Source organism: Octodon degus, unplaced genomic scaffold (assembly GCF_000260255.1).
Source record: "Octodon degus isolate 3935 unplaced genomic scaffold, OctDeg1.0 scaffold00069, whole genome shotgun sequence".
NCBI lineage: Eukaryota > Metazoa > Chordata > Mammalia > Rodentia > Octodontidae > Octodon > Octodon degus.
The window spans coordinates 11,088,768-11,098,740 of record NW_004524645.1 but is presented as its reverse complement, the minus strand read 5'-3'; the positions used below and the strand labels follow the sequence as shown (position 1 = coordinate 11,098,740).

At 46.1% G+C, this 9,973-nt stretch overlaps 1 protein-coding gene across 2 annotated transcripts in view; it reads left to right on the top strand.

The window, feature by feature from the left end:
* Nucleotides 1-9,973, top strand: part of Rai2 (retinoic acid induced 2) — a 64,571-nt gene that overhangs the window by 577 nt on the left and 54,021 nt on the right. Inside the window, exon 1 of one of the 2 annotated variants that reach the window (XM_004635089.2) lies at nt 1-279. The exons of the other annotated variant lie outside the window; for it this stretch is intronic. The gene's annotated coding sequence lies outside the window, so the exon portion shown is untranslated. The remainder of the gene's footprint in view (nt 280-9,973) is intronic. 2 annotated transcript variants of the gene reach the window in all.

Genomic DNA, 9,973 nt, shown 5'->3' with positions numbered 1-9,973 from the left:
GGGGGCCCCGAAGTGGGTTTCGGGCCGCCACCCGCGCTGGCACCGGGTTCAGAGGGCGCCGCGCCGCGGACTCTGCGCCCGGGCACCGCACCGGGCCGCCTCCGGATCTGCCATTCTGCCCTGGCCCGGAAAGCCCGGCGCCTTCCAGGCCCTTCGAAAGATGGATTCTGTTGACGTATCTGGCGGCCCTGGCGAGCCGGGTGGAAAGTTGGGTTTTGCCAAATTGAGCTGGGCTCCTCTTTGTGACGCTCAGCCAGCCCCGCATCTCCCTGGAGCCGGGTGAGTGTGCGTCGGCGCCCGAGAGCCCTGGTGCCCCCCAATGCCCAGACCCGGGGTGGCCGCACCAGCTCGGGCTTTCTGCCATGTTAGGCACCGTGCAGTGTTCTCGCTGCATTTTTTGCGTGCGTTTCAGTGGCGCCTTTTGCCGCGGAGGGAGTTATTGCCATCTCTCTGCGTTGGCTTTTTCGGGGTTGGGGTTGTGCTCTCTGTGCTTGCTTGTTTGCTGTTTAAAGCCCGACTATTGTTCAGTATAAGCCCCGCCTGGGTGGGGAAATGGCATCCCACCACAGTTGTTGGCGAGGGGTAGAAATGTTGCCAAACAGCTGCTGCTTTGTGTTTCCCTATCAGAAGTCCCTGGAGTAGATTTGGGGCACGACGGATGGATGGGGAGAGGACTGAGGCACGAAGAAAGAAGGTGGCTTTGGAGGAGCAGATTGTCACCCAGCCTGGGGCACGATGTCAGCCTCTTTTTCTGCCCACCAAACTTTTATGAATATTCCTTTTGTGGCAGCGGGAAGCTTAATGAATTTAGCCCATTTTTCCGAGGAACAGCAGCCCAGCTTTAACAATGGTTTGGGAACTTAATCAATGAGAAAGGCAGGGGAGGAGGAGGAGGAGGAGGCGCTGACACCATATGGGGATGTGGCTGCCTCTTGCAGAGTCAGGTAGAGGAGAGGTGGGCAGGGCTCAGCGCCCGAGGGCCCTCGTTCCCGGAACTGTTGGTAGCTTTAACCTGTGCCCACTGGTGCCACCCATCCTCACGCCCCCACCTTCTGGGCTGCCCACAACCTGGCAAAGCGGCTTGAGAGGCAGCTTGCGGCAGCGATCAGGCCAGCCCCCCTCATCTGGCGTTTTGAAGGATGTGTAAATATTTTGCTGAGGATAAGTGACATCAACAGAATGATATTCCGCAGAGCCCGGGTGTGCAGCGATGATAAATAGATATGGCCAAACAAAGTTTTGATAACCGCATATTCTCATGGCTCGGTGTTTCATCTGGGTCTTTGTTTTTGTTGGTTTAGCATTATCTCGCATCCTCTGGTGTGATCCCTTTATTTAGCCCATTCTTGGAAGCTTCTCTTTAGAACAGAGAGAAAAGCAGCCAGTAGGGAGAAAACAATTCTGAGCCTCGCATACATCAGGCAAGGTTTTCTGTGCTTTTCCCAGGGACTTTTTCCCACCGTTTTCTCGTAGTCTGTTCTTCCTTTTGAGTTATCAGAATTGTTTATTGGTGGACCAAAGGACTTTAGCTAACTTTAAGAACGTAGGATGGCGGTGCCTTTGTTACAGTTGGGGGGAGTGGCTCTGTGGGAGGGGGACAGTAGGGAGGCCTGGTCTGGGGAGCCCTTTCTCCGTACCACACAGGGCGCCCTCTCCCTGCTTTCCCAGTCCAAGGACAGTATGAGGAATAGAGCTATTTGTAGAATCCAGGGGTGGGCTGCGAGGCTGTTAAGTCTGTTGGCAAATTGGTTTCTTTGCCACTTAGAAACCCAAAGAGACACCTCCCCCAGCCCAGACACCTCCACACCCCACACATACCCACAATATCCATCAAATGGGCACTTGCTTCTGATCCTAACAGATACCCACTAGTGCCATGCCTAAGGTGGCCCCGGAACTTTGAGTTAGGTCAGACTGGAACTTGGGGGACTGGCTATTTTGGTACCAGTCCAGGGGACCATTCAGCCACCCAGGCAGTTCCTTTATTACTTCAAAGAAGCCCAGTGTTTAGGTCTGGCCCTGGAAAATCTTCTCATCTCTGGGACAAATGAGAAGACAATTCTCCAGGTGAAGCCACTTTTCCATGTGTCATGAGAATTTGGTGGACAATTGGGCAAGAACTGTAAAATAGATTGGAAAATCGTACATTCAGACAACAGAGCCACTGAAATGGGGTCATCTGAGTAACAAGAAAGAAAAAAGCCAAGGCTGAGAGGTGTGTGACCAGGCAATGCTGGGAAGGCTCTACTGCCAGCAGCCAACTGTACTAATCCAGAATGGAGATCTTCCGTGCATCGTCGGCACTAAGCCCGCAGCAACAAAAACCAAAACCAAAGGGGGAAAAAACCCACCAAGTGTTCTCTGGCTGCTAACCTTAGATTTGGGGAGAGAAGGAAAGTGGAGGGAAACAAATTGGAAAGGGAGCTAGCATTTATTGTTGTCCTCTGTCTGCCAGGCGTTTCACATGTGGGAAACCTCCTCAGTTTCTGTGACCCTTCTGTAGCATTATTTTACAGATAATGCTCAGAGAAATTTCCAGTCACAAGCCTGATTCCAGACTGGTGGTTATGATTTAAAGGGGCAATATGTCCCTCTTTCCCTGCTCAAACTCTCTTATTTATTTCTCCCAAAGGCCAGAATTCTCAGCCCATCCCCCTTTATAAAATATGGCACCTAATTGGTGTGTGTGTGTGTGTGTGTGTGTGTGTGTGTGTGTGTGTGTGTTGGGGGCAGAAGCCTACCAGTGAGGCAGCCCAGTTGCCTATGACCCACACTTATGTGCCAAGTAGATAAATCCAAGATCATCCCTGCCTGTTGGGGATTGAAAGAGCGGATGCTGCCTTTTTATCTCAGAGTCGCCATCATGCCACTGATGCTAGGTAAATGAGAGTGGAGTGACCAAATGATGGAGCTGCTGAAGTGAATGGCGGTGGGAGGGAGCCGTGAATCATTGTCAAGGGAGACCCAGCATGGAGAAATCCGAGGGAGGGTTGTATGTTTGAGGCGGACTCAGAATCTCTGGTGCCCTGCTCACGTCTGAGCCTCAGCAGTTCCATGCTGACAAGCCCTGAATTAATCCTTACAACACCCATGTGAGATGGCAGTATTGACTGTATTTTGTAGATGAAGAAACTGAGGTCCAGACAGGTTACATGAGTAGCCCAAGGTCCATGGTGGGGCAAAAGGCTTGATGAGGTATTTTTGACTTGTTACTGTTTCAAATGAGCAAACAGTAACTAAAAACTGGTATTTTCTGTGCAAGTATAGCATTAAACCAAGTCCCTTAGCCTCCTTCCAACCAGATGGTAGCCTTTAAACCCCTGGAAATTCTGGAGCCATTAGAAGAACCAGGGTTTAAATCTATATATGAAGGGCTTCTGATTTTGTAGCTTCTCTGATCAGAATATGAGGGGAACCTCAGAGAATGAAATTTTCTGGGAGGGGGAAAGATGGAGAATTATATTTTTCTCATGTACAAAAGCCTGTGTGGGGTTCTGAATTAAGCTTGATTTGGGGATCAGGGTGGCTTCCTTGTTGTAGAGTTGGCAGCTCTTGTTTTTGGAGAATGCCTCTGATTACCACTTCTCTCACCCACCTGATCATCTGCCCTGGTGCCATCATCTTGTTCCTTCCGAGCTCAAGCCCTCTCCCTTGCAGCTCAGTGTTTGATGAGCCTCTTGAGTCTCCTGCTCCCCTGTGCTCCGATGGCAGCTGGGGAGGAGGGGATTTTGGCGGCCACATGAGCACTTCTGGATTTCACACATGACCCTCCTTCTCCCTTCTAGCCAAGGACACACACAAACACACATGCATGCGTAAACACAGGCGCATGTAATTTGATCATGTTTCTGTATCTGCTTCGCCAAATTAGATTGTAAACCCAGGAATTGTTGTTGAGAGAAGAATGTGACTTTGGTGATCTTCTGTCCAAGCCCCTGCCCTGAACAAACCAGAAAAGCTGAGATGCAGATGGCTCAACCAGCAGAGGCTGGAGCAGTGGCCATACTTGCTGACTTTGCCATGGCTGTGAGGCACACTCCATCAATGTAGGCATGGTCTGGTTTAGTCCAGGTGGGCTTCTTTCACAAAATACATATACTAGGTGTCTATAAACAGTGGAAGTTTGTTTCATGTAATTCCAGAGGCTAGAAAGCCCAAGGTCAAAGTGCCAACATCTCACTGTCTAGTGAGGGCCTGCTTCCTGGTTCATAAATGACAGTTTCTCATTATGTCTTTGCATGGCAGAAGAGGCAAGCAAGTTTTCTGGGATCTTTTTCATAAGGTCACTACTATCATTGATAAGAGTTCAATTCTTATGATCTAATCATCTCCCAAATAGTATTAACACCTACCTTGGAGATGAAGGTTTCCACATAAGAATATGGGGGTTACAGGAGCATTCAGATCATGTATAGTTTCAGGACCTTTTGTAAAAGGCAGTTTTAATCTCTACTTAGAGGGAGGGCTAGGCTCCCAGAACTCCCAAACCTGATTGTTCCCATTTATGCTAGTAGTAAGTCAATAATTGTAGAGAATCTTGAAGCACATGCTTCTCACACCTGTCATCTCCCTTTCTATGGCTTTTTGGTCTTTTATCCCAGTACCATCTAACAGAAAGTCCTATGTCCAAACCCACACTGTCCTATGGTGTAATTACTATTAGCTGCATATGTCTGTGGAGCACTTGACAGACCATTAGTTCAAATTAGGTGTTTTGTTTTGTTTTGTTTTTTTGGCGGGGGGGAGGGGGTTGGTGGAACTGGGGCTTGAACTCAGGCCCTTGTGCTTGCCAGGCAAGTACTTATTCTATTGAGTTATCTAAATTAGGATGTGCTGCTAGTAATACACATGCACTGTGGGTATAACTTAGGACAAAAAAGAAACAACCATTGTTGAATTCCTATTATTTGGCTTAGTGAAATTCTGTATCATTTCTTAAAACAAAGAATGCAAAGTATCTCATGAATAATTTTTATATTGATTACATAATGAAATGATATTTTGGATATATTTGGTAAATGAGATGCAGTATCAAAAATAAGATTGCCCATTTATTTTATTTTTTCATGTGACTCCTAGAACATTGTAAATTATTTATTTATTTCTGTCAGACAGCACTGCCCTGGAGCATAGTAGCTACCAACTTTGTGATGTCACAGCTTCTCCAGATGTGCTACGGGCATAAACACTCTCTGACTCAGTGGAAAATGGGAGGCCTGGGGCTGGCTCAGTAGCTACAGTCCCCTGGCATCAGATGATTTTGATTTTCCGTAGCTCAGGTGACATTGAGAGGCCTGTATTAGGCCTACCCATGAGTGCATTTGCTTAGTCATGTTCTATGAGGAGAGTGGGCTCCAGAAACCTAATGCAGAGAGCAAGGCAGGGATGTGGAGCAAGAACTGGACTGGCTGGAGCAAAATGGCGTCCTTTCCCCGTCCCTTTCCATTTCCCTCATCCAGCCCACCGCAGGCTGATGTTCTTGTCCTTTGGATAGTTGTCCCTTACCTGAGCCAGTAATTTCTTTGACACCTGTGCTAGTAGCAACTCAAAATACTCTTTCCCAGAATTTGTGCTTAGAGAAAAATGTCCTAAGCATACACCTTCATACTGAGAATCGGTTATGTGGGACTGGGACCAGCCTTAATGAAGAGAAATAATAAGAGAATGCACTGTTACTTCCTGACAGCTTCATAAGAACAACAGCAAAGACAATAAGTACAGTTTCTGTGAGGGAGAGAGAATACAGATTAAAAAGTCCAACATGTCACCCACCCAGTCATCACACAGAGTGGATACCTAACCAAAAGAAAGTTCAACGGGATGGGGAAAGGGTGCTGGCCATTGCCATGGTATCATCTTGGCACTCCTGGGCCCTTCCCTGGTGCTGGGAAGGGCATAAATAGACAGAAAGGGATGGAATAATGAACTTGGGACCATGGTAATTTATAGGTCAAGCCCGTGGCTCTGGCTTCTGAGGGGACTGCCCCCTCAGGGAACCCTTGGCTGACCTCTTTGGGCTCCTCAGAAGGAGGTGGTTTTGTTTCTCATGGCAGAAGCAGACTGTTTACTGGAGTACAGGAAGAATCCAACGTTCTGGTGAAAAATAATTCATTAACATCTAGGGTATTACCAGTTCTCTGGAAAAGCTCTTCCAGCTGCACTAGAGCAACTGTTCTTTTTCAGCAGCAGAAGAAAACCTCGCTGGCAGCCAAGACTGGGTGTGTTGGGGCCTTTTTGTTGTTGTTGTTGTTATTTTTGCCTTTGTATGGACAGTCACTTTTGCCTTATAATTCAGGGAAAAGAATAGAGGGGAAGGAGGGTCAAAATAGTGTAGCTGTCAGCCATTCTTTCCTTCCCGATTTGAGCCTGTTGGCTTTAGGCAGACTCTGAGAATATACGCTTTTCCTTACCACAGCCCACCACCAAGCTGGAGGCACTGCAGAGTCACATAGAATGCTCCAAAACTGAAGGAATTTTAGGGAACCACAACACCTGCTCTTAAGAGCCTCTGAAAGCAATTGGCCACAGAATACCGCCCCCACTCTCTCCACCACATGCACCAGGCGGAAAGTTCTATCTTGGCCGTGTGGAATTCTTTTGCTTACTATTAATTGGCACAAAAGGGCCAAAGTATGTGATTCATCATCCAGTTTTGAGGGCATTTGGAAAGCCAAGCAAGCATAACCAAGAGAATGGGCTGCATGTTTTGCTCTTTAAAGAATGATTGAATATGTAGTAAATAAAATGGAATGATTCAGGGAGCTATTTATGCGCTAGAAAAATCTACTTTCAAAAAGGTTTTTGTCTACTTGTTTGTTTTTTAATGCCTCCTTCTCAGAAGTGTGTACCCAGCTAACAAGGAATGGGAAATAATGACATTTTATTGTTTTAGTTTTTTTCAACTCTAATTGCAGGTTAAGTAAGATACAATGTATTGATTTTGGTTTTGTATGAAACATAAATAGATGATCGTTTTATTTTATGAGATATTAATTTCCATCCATTTAGACTGATGAAATATGCATTTAAAATGCCCCAGCATCGTGGCATTTCTTTTAGTGTGCCTAGATTCTGACTGAGAACCTATTTCTGTGTCCTCAGTCAGCACTACATGAACTCACCTTAGATTCTGAAGAAAATGGAACCTTTTTCCTTTGCTGACTTCCAGGATTATGTGCGTTAAAGGGTAGCACATTTGACTGCATCTGGAACAGTCTGTCCACATCGGTGCTATTGACATTTTGGGCCAAACCATTCTTGGTTGTGGGGAGCTGTCCTGAGCACCTCAAGATGTCCCACAGTAATCCTGGCCTCTGCTAACTAGATGCCAGTGGCCCTTCCCCTGGACCCTGCCAAATGGCCCCCGAGACAAAATCACTGCAGTTGTGAACTGCTTGTCTACACCAAAATTTAGTAAGTAATTTGTGGTTTTCCAAAAATTTGATTTGAAATAATAAAAGACACAATTCCCCCCTCTGATGTTTACATATACAATTCATGGGGGTAATTAATTAACAACTGGCAATGGGTCATGTGCCCTATTTAATTTGAAGGTTGGTAGGGTCTATAAGATTGTGTAAGCACAGAGATTTTTTTTGAAGGCAAGCAATTAAAGAAGTCATAGGTAATTGGGGGGCACATTGTAAGAACTAGCTGCTTCTCTAGTTTTTCATAAAGAAAACAGGCTTATTCATCCCTAATTTCTTTTTCATATGCACCTGACTCTAGCCTGACTTCAAAGCCACCAGGCACCTTCCCCCTCTCCCACACCCTTCCCACTGTCATTTTTCTTGTAGCATCTTAAGCTTGAGCCAATTAATTTAGCCCTGTAGTGCACTTGGGAGAGCTCGACTCCTAGCATTATAACAGACTCCTTTCAGGCAGTGGTGGTCCTTTGCCCACCACACAGTTCTGTTTCCCAGTACTATTGAAGGAGCAAGTCAATAGTGTGTAGACGGTGCCTTTTTCACACATTATTGCACAATCAGATTCAGGCAACACCCTGCCCCTCCCAGTCTTGTTTCTCCTTCACACACGTTTGTTTCCTTGCAGCAACAATTCTGCTGGGGAAATGTGTCCGGGAAAGAGACATTGCCAGTGCTCCTTCAGGCAGCTAGAATCTGACAGGGCCTAAAGGCAGCAGAAGACATGACATGTTGCCACTGGAGTTAGCACTCAACCATTTCCTTTCTGGTTGTTCCTTCGAAGGCTAGAAATGGAGTCTTGCAAACACAGGAAAGGTGTTGTGAAGTCAACCATACCCTATTCACAAATGGAAAGGGGAAAGGCATGTAGGACATAGAGCGAGGGCTTAAATGTGTCTCCCTCCTTACACAGGGAAATTTCCAAAGGCATCTCTGCCCATCTGGCTCTCACAGTGAGAGGGGCACTGGAGAGGGCTGGTGGAGGGTAGAGGCAGGCGCTCAGGGCAGAAATTGGTGGAGGCTGCTTCATGTGGCAGCCGTCATTGCAGCCTGGTCTCTTCCAAGAGTTTCTGAGGAGTTTGGAGTGTGGTACATAGAGGGAGACCCAGGCAGGCTTAGCCAGTGAGGACAGGTAGAAAGACAAGCATATAGGGTATTGCCAAGCCCACAATACACCCTTGTTGGGGAGCTCCAGCCCCTCTGAGTGTTGTCGGAGCCCCCATTTCCACTGACATGAAGGGAGAGGCAATGTGCTAGCAGGGATCCCCAGCATGCTAGGCCTGGGGGATACATAATTGATTTGTAGCACATGATACTTGGTCATTCTGAGTTGCCAGCCCCTTGCAGGCCTGGATTTAGGTTATAGTCGCAACACTGGAAGAGGAAACAGCATCATAAATCTGCACTTTGGGGGCCAGTCTTGTGGTGCAGAGGCCACGGGGGCCACTGCTGTGTGCTGCAGAAGCAAACAGACAGGTCCGAGTGGTATGTTGTTCCTCAAAATAATGGCAATGGAAATGGCTGTGAAAAACATTTAGGCCCTTGTCATAAAAATGCAAACAGTCTTCCTGCTATAGGGAAAAGCTAAATAAACTCTATTGCAGCTGTATTAAGTAGAAACAGATTTGAAAATCAGTTGTTGTTTTTTTTTTTTTTCTGAGACACTTATTTATAGCAGGTTGGGCAAAGGCTGCCACTATCTTTTGCGACTCCGGAAGAGTGTTTTCCAGATGGTCCTTGCTGTTTTTCTCCTTATTAAGCTTAACTGAACACGGCCTTGCTTGGAAAGGGTCGTAGAAACTGGTGTTATTTTCTTTCCTTTTTTTTTTTTTTTTTTTTGGACTACAATGAGCATCGATTGGCTAGCAAATCAATGGGTGGGAATGGATTGAGCCTGGCCTGATTAATTTCCTTTTGAATTTTATAAATAGAAGGATGTCCAAGAAAGCTCAAAATTGGGCATGCTCTTTTGACTATATACAGCAAAGCTTTGAAGACCATGCAAAACTACATTTCCTATTAATTTACATTTAATTTTTTCCAACATTATGCTTGCTTTACTAAAACTGCAACTTTACTGTTTCCTTTCCAACATCTAAACAATGTCCAGATACGTTTCAGACTGAGCAATTAGCTCTGGCTGAAATTTCCTTTTATGAAAAAAAAAATCACTAACCCTTTAGGCCAAATGTGAAATTATTGAATGTGAAAATATCAATGTGAGATCATTTGTTATAAGATCCTCTGTAAGATCACTAGCATTTTAAGAAGGTTAGAAAAGGCTGAGTGTGCTCTGCCCTTCTACGTTGGACACACCCTCACCAGAAACCCTTGAGCTCTGTGTTCTCAAAAGCTAGGCAGCCAGATTTGAGGTCATCAGGGCTGTCACTTACAGCCTGAGCCATCCGGGGAAACATCTCAGAGTGTCACAGAAATCTATAGTCTCCAAAGGACAAGCTTGTAGGCCACTGCCTGCGTGGAATGAGATTTCTGCCCATTCCTAGGGAAATGGAAGAAACGTGAATCAGATGCAATGCATATATATATAT